Genomic DNA, 7,621 nt, shown 5'->3' on the forward strand with positions numbered 1-7,621 from the left:
GTTGCGGGGACGATGCAGTGTCGACGGGGACGACCTAGTCGGGTGAAGCAGCGCAACTGGAGGGGAAGTAGGGAGGTTCTAGGGTGTGGAGCGGGCGCGGGGGTCGTCGGAGCGGTCGCGGGGGAGCCAGAGCGGGTGTGGAGCGGGCGCGGGGGTCGTTGGAGCGGGCCGGGGGTCGTCGGAGCGGGCGCAGCGGGGGAGGGAAGGGGGATCTGGTGAGGGAGAGGGGAGGGGGGATCGGGCGAAGGGGTATCCAGCTAGACACTATAGCAATGGCGCACCACCCTCTGGTGCGCCATTAGTAGTTTTTTTTCTGATAGCAATGGCGCACCCTCGTCTGGTGCGCCATTAGTAACATTTTTTTCATTATTTCTTGTTGCATCTAATAATTTGTTTTTATCAAATTTGTTATTTTATTGAGGACTAGAACAGAAGATATCATCAAATATCATCATTTTTTTAAAAAAATATCATCAAATTTGTTTTTTTATTTTTAATTGAAAATATCTTCAAATTTGTTATTTGAAGATATCATCAAATTTCTAATTTGAAAATATCATCAAATTTGTTATTTAAAAATATCTTCAAAAAGTGGGGGAGGGTGCGGGTGTCGGCGGCGGCGGTGGAGCGGGCCGGGGGAAGGTGCGGGGTGTCGGCGGCGGCGGTGGAGCGGGGGAGGGTGCGGGGGGTGCTCCGCGGCGAGGGGGATCTGGCGAGGGGGATAGCTATCGAGAGGGAGGGGGTCGAGATCGAGTGTCCTCATGAATATTCAATATTTTTTCATATTGAATATGAAAAAATATCATCAAATTTGAAAAAATATTCATGAATTCAAAAAGTTCCCATGAAATTTAAAAATATTCATAATATCGAAAAGTGCCCGAGAAATGAAGGCTACAATTTAAATACAATCGATCTTAGCTAGCTATCTGTTCACAATCTTCTTTCCCTTCTTTTTCGCAAATGGAGTTCTTCTGTGGAACGGATGTCCTTTAGGTAGGGTGGTCCTGCTTCTTCTTGTGGTGTATGCTGCTACTTCATCGTCGTCGTCATGTTCGATCTTCGGGTCGCTGTACTTGTCGACGTCTTGCTCATTGGCTACTCCATCCATTCCGATGATCTTCCTTTTGCCTCTCCTCACGACAACACGACTGGGCTTTGACGGGTCGGTAATGAAGAAGCATTGGTCCACTTGTGAAGCCAGTACCCATGGCTCATTTTTCACGGTGACGTTTGCACCCGCGGTCTTGGATTTTGCTTCGGGTATAACCATGGTGGTGAAATACCGGTCTTCTTTTAGGACGCTCTTGGCCCATCTGACACGGAACATTGGGACCTTCTCTCCAGCGTAGCTCAGCTCCCAGATCTCCTCGATCCTTCCGTAGTATTTTTCCTTGTCGTTACCGGTGTAGGATTCCATCGTTACCCCGGAGTTCTGATAACCATCTCTCTTCATGTACTTGTCCTCGGTGTAGAATGTGTAGCCGTTGATATCGTACGCCTCATAGCTCATCAGGTTGTGCTCGGCGCCCTGTGACAAGGCGAATATGTGTTGTTCTTCCGCGGAATAATCCTCATGTAAAGGGTACGACAGAAGCTTCTGCTTGAACCAGCGCGTGAAACATGAGTTGTGCTCTTTGATTATATCTCCGTCTGTCCTCTGTTGGCCTCGGTCATTGTACGTCTTCTCAATAAAGGTTTTGTGCTCTACCACCAAAAGATCGACCACGTCTATGTGTTGTAGCGCGACTAGGTTTGCTCTTTCAAAGTCGGAGAGTCGACCCTCGAAGTCGACATGCATTTTGCGGCGACCCTCACGGTGACCCCATCCAGTGAGCCTGCCGAGGTGCTTGTTGACGGGCAGACCAACGGGGTTCTCGATGCCTAGATAATTCGTGCAGTAGGAGATGCACTCTTCGGTCAGAAAGCCCCTGGCTATACTTCCCTCTGGACGTGACATGTTGAGAACGTATCCTTTGATGACACCATTCATCCTTTCAAATGGCATCATGCTGTGCAGGAATGTCGGCCCGAGTTGGATGATATCGTCCATGATATGGACCAGCAGATGCACCATAACATCGAAGAATGCGGGCGGAAAGTACATCTCAAGCTCGCATAGTATCACCACGATCTCTTCCTGTAGCCTTCTGAATTGCCTCACGCCAACCAACTTCCGAGAGATGACGTCGAAAAAGTTTCATAGGACAAATAGCGTTTCACGGACGTGCGCGTCCATGATCCCACGGATTGCAACTGGAAGTATCCGCATCATCAGCACGTGACAGTTGTGAGACTTCATCCCGCTGAACTTTTGCTTCGCTGGGTCTAGGTATCTGCTTATCTTCCCCGCGTAACTGTAAGGAAGTTTTACTCCTACGAGGCAGGTGAAAAACTGCTCGATCTCCTCCTGACTTAGAGTGAAGCACGCGGGAGGGTAGTCATTTCCGGTCTTCTTGGCCTTTTTGCTTTGCGACGACTTTCTGTGTCCTGCTTCGCCTCATCATCATCATCATCATCATCATCATCATCATTAGCGTGAAGCTCCTGCCCGATGCCCATTGATTTCAAGTCTGCCCTTGCTTTCGGCCCATCTTTGGCCCTCTCTGGCATGTTGAGCAGGGTACCAAGCAGACTCTCGCACACATTCTTCGTGATATGCATGGCATCAAGGCTGTGAGGCACACGGTGGATCTTCCAGTACGGCAAGTCCCAGAAAACAGACCTCGTTTTCCATACCTTCAGCAGTGGCTCTGGCGCCTTTCGCTTCTTTCCCGGCTCTAGCACCTTTCGCTTCTTTCCCGGCAGTGGGAAATCTTTCCAATTTTTCAACAGCCCGTCTATTTCCTCGCCGCTCCTCGTACGCGGGCATCTTCGGAGTTCGGTTTCACCATCGAACAGATCCTTGCGTTTCCTCCACGGGTCATTGTCGCGAAGCCACCTTCGATGTCCCATGAACACGGTTTTCGAAGACCCGGGCTCTCTATCTAGCTGGCGATACGTTGTGTCATCCATGCACCTGACGCATCCAGAAAATCCGTGGACCACCTGCCCCGCGAGATATCCGTAACCGAGATAGTCGTGCACCATCGTGAGCAGTGCGGCTCTCATAGGGAAATATTCTTTCTCTGCGGCGTCTGACGTATTGGCTGGCATTTTCCACAGCATGTCTAGCTCCTCTTTCAGCAGCCCCAGATACAGATTGATGTCGTTCCCTGGTTGTTTCGGCCCTTCAATTAGCATACTCATGTGAATGTACTTCCTCTTCATGCACAACCAGGGGGAAGGTTGTACATCCACACAAACACTGGCCAGGTGCTATGTGTGCTTCTCCGGCTGCCAAACGGATTGACTCCATCGGTGCTCGGGCCTAGCACGATGTTCCTTGGATCCTTCCCAAATTCTGGGTGTTCGAAGTTCAACGCTTGCCACTGGCTCCCATCCTTAGGGTGACTCAACATCTTGTATTTTTTATTTATCTCCGGATCATTTGCGTCATCTTCTTGCTTCTTCTCCTCCCTATCCGCGTGTCAACGAAGGAGCTTTGCTACCTTAGGGTCCGCGAAATACCGCTGCAGACGAGGAGTGATCGGAAAGTACCACACCAGTTTTCGAGGACCTTTCTTCCTCTTCTTGTATCGAGTGACGCCGCACACCGGACATATGGTAGACTCCGCGTGCTCGCCCCGATAAATGATGCAACTGTTCATGCACACATGGTATTTCACGTGCGGTAAATCCAGAGAACACACAACTTTCTTCGCCTCCTCGAAACTGGTCGGGCACTTGTTCCCCTTGGGAAGACGTTCGTGCCAGAATGACATGTTCTCGTCGAAGCATGCGTCGGTCATTTTGTGTTTTACCTTCATCTCCAAAGCCATGAGCGTTACTTTCAAGCGGGTATCCTCGGGTCTGCATCCTTCATACAATGGAGTAACCGCGTCTATCTCCAGTTGATCCAGCTTGGCTTTCTCTCGGGCGGTAGCTCTTGCGTTATCCGTCTGCTTGGGAAGCAGCTCTTGAATATGAGGGTCCTACACCCAGCCCATCGATTGTCCATCGTCGTCTGGTCCTCCGGCATCTTGATCTTCATGATCATGCCCTTCGTCTGCTCCGGCATCTTCCTCATCATCATGTCCCGCATCTTCTACATGATGACTATGTACAGCAACACCGTCGTGATCATGTCCTAGAGATTCTTCGTCTTCTCGCCCGCCCGAGCCACGGTGGTTGTCTTGCTGCCCTTCCTCATTTCTTGCCCGGCCCCCATGGATGACTTCATAGTCATCTTCATAACCTAGCCACCGATAGCCATCCATGAAACCACGCAAGAGCAGGTGGACCCGCACCTGCCCAGAATCCGAGTCCGCAATAAGGCTCTTCAGCTTGCATCTTCGACACGGACATCTTATCTCCGTCTCATTCTTTTGAAGCATCTCGGCCTTCGCGGAGCTCAAAAACCGATTCACGATGCCTTCGGTCATCATGCGGACCATGGTCGCCTGCGGGGTAGAGCAAAACGATATTCTAGAACCAAGAAAAAATTTGGCATGACTTTCCCTAAAAATAGGACCAAAAAGAATGCAGAGTGCCAAAATTCTCGCCGAAACGGAAATGAATCAACATTCCGGCAAAATATTGGCAACTATCGCATTGCAAATACCGGTACCTGCAAACACAAACATATATGCAACACCACAAACATATGCAACACCACAAACATACATAGATCTAGCTAGGCCACAAAAACTGCATGTTCACATTGTTGGAGCGACCTAGGGAGAAAAAAAGGAGATCTACAACATGAAGATAGCTTTCCCCTTACTTACCTATCAAAAAAGGTAATTTCAACACTTAATTTTGATGAATCTATGGTGCAAATGAGGTGAGGAGGAGGAGGCAGCCGACAAGCTTAGAGAAGGAGGTGGGGGGAATGAAGTGGGGAAAGTGAGTGTGTAGGTGTGGTTGTCCAAAAATATCTAGCTGGTCCCAGGTTACTAATGGCGCACCACACAGCCATGCGCCATTAGTAACCCAACATACTAATGGCGCACCACACAGACATGCGCCATTAGTAGTTTTGCAAAAAAGTAAAAAATAATAATTTTTATACTAATGGCACACCATGGCACAGTGCGCCGTTACTAGTTTAAACTAGTAATGGCGCACTATGCAACGGTGCGCCATTAGTAGTTTTGCAAAAAAGAAAAAAACAGTAGTGGCGCACTCTATGGCTGGTGCGCCATTAGTAGTTCTAACTACTAATGGCGCACTCTGCCCGGATGCGCCATTAGTATGTTTGAAAAAATGAAAAAAAAACATTTTGTTACTAGTGGCGCACTGTGTGCCTGGTGCGCCATTAGTGTCTTCCACACTAATGGCGCATCTCCACATGGTGCGCCATTAGTATATAGTAGTGGCGCACCACTTCTCTGGTGCGCCATTAGTGTCAATTTCATCTTTAGCCCTTTTCCTAGTAGTGTACTTACTAGTCGTATTTAGTGTCACGATTTATACATAGGTTTAACTAAGAAGTACGCACTTGAAGCCTAACTGATATATATGGCTTCTGCACAGCATTTCCATCATCATTATCAGTACATCCTACGCAGGTGAGTTACGATGCACTTGATCCCAGGAAGGTATCTATCCTTCAAACCAGAGGAGTGCTTCAAACTAACAACAGTACATAATATCCAACAAAAGAGGGTCATGCTACAGTAGCAGAATACATGGCTCAGTCTAGATATCAGCACGAATCAAGTTGTGCATATTTGCTGTTGGCATGAACCACATCGCCGCATGTCGGGTTTGCAAAATCCATCCATCGCATGGAAGCTTGATGCCTTTCACACAGTGAAGATTATCTGGCAACAAGTTGTGTCGACGAATCTCTGGATATGGTGATTCATGAAACCCATGGTATGATGTGTAAAGACAGCCCCCCCCCCCTCGCGAATGGAAGTTGCATAGCACAGTAATCATCGCCAGTGATATGATCGATGATTGGTTGGATGATCGGATAATTGAGCCTGAGGAACAAGGAGTGGTTGCCGAGGCTATAAACCCGCCTCCAGTTGAATACGCCTGGCCCAACAGAGCTGGGATCTTTCTCGAACACGAAGCAGCCATAGCCATCAATGTCACGAACGCCCCACGCATTGTACTGCATGTGGTTTGATGTGATGGTTTGGTAATTTGGTACGTGTGAATGAGCATCAAATGACCGCCGTCAGCTGAACGAGCGATAAACCACCACCCATCGGCTGGTATGATTCCAGGTTCTGGAATCATGAAGGCCAGCGCATTTGCGTCTGCTGCAACAATTCAAATTCGAGACCAAAAGGACAAAAATAAACAATCATGCTCAGAGTATGTGTGGAATTAAGATTATTATAATAGTGACACATATCATAGACAGAGAATTGCAATGCCATGGTCATAATCATACCCCAAGTTAAAAAAAATAAGCCAATGGCTTTCATATTCTAGCAATATGTCATGGTTCAAACATCATGTAACAATGAGAGGAAAACAGCTATGACAGCGCCTACTCATATTCTACCATAGCACTTACTACTACTGTTCTCATATCAACTCTAAGCAATAACATGCGTTGTTATAAAAATCTTGTAAACGAGAGTAACATATAGCAATCATGATGTTATGCTCATAATATGTATTCTAACAATCATTAGATGCCAATTGTTCTCATATCAACTCTAACAATAACATGTGTGGTCATAAAAATCTAGGAAATGAGAGGAACATATAGCAATGATGTGGTTATAGACATGCTATGCATTATAAATTTGTAACAAATGAACAGGCAATCGTATTCATAAGGTAAAGATGAGATGAGATAGAACAATTACATGACGATAGATTCCACCAATATAGGTAGCCAATCTATGCGTCGACCGCGTAAACGATGCCATCGTGCACTATAGCATCAGACAGAAATGTTTCCTCAACAGGATTGATGATGAGACATAACCATGTATGGTGACCGGATTCCAGATAGACTAATCCCTTGTTGAACAAGGCAATGAGCTTGTAATCCATGTAGTCTTCTGATGGTGTGGGCACTTCGCAGATTACAACTTTCTACAAACAGAGGTCGAGCCAAAAGCTTGACGCGTCTCGTGCGTAGTAGGCAGGAGTGTCCGGCGGGCCGCGAGGCTCGATGGCAGCGGTATCCAACGATGGAAGGGTGATCTCTCGCGGTGTAGATATCCACAAGACGCCACGGACTACCGGTGTGGTGGACGAGGACTATCTAGTTGGCCTTCATGCCCGCCCAGTAGTGGCCGCGCATGAAGGACAGGTGCACGGGTAGTGGTAGCATGTCAAGGGGCACCACGGCAACCTCCATAGGATCTTCAAGTCGGTGTCTGGGCCACTTGCGAGGATCGGGCATCAGCAAGCAGGGTGTCTTGAAAAGAGCCGGCCGGTTGCAGACGAGTAGACGGTACAAAGACACTGAGCATGCGACCAGACGGACGGTGCTGAGTAGGTCAATACGACTACAGATCTGCTCCAAGAGAACATCGGGGAGGGAATTCCAATCGCGGCTCCGCGTGTCAGTCGGTTCTGCCATTGGGGTTTTTGGTGCCTGCGA

Source organism: Triticum urartu, chromosome 5, assembly GCF_003073215.2.
Source record: "Triticum urartu cultivar G1812 chromosome 5, Tu2.1, whole genome shotgun sequence".
In the NCBI taxonomy this organism is placed as follows: domain Eukaryota; kingdom Viridiplantae; phylum Streptophyta; class Magnoliopsida; order Poales; family Poaceae; genus Triticum; species Triticum urartu.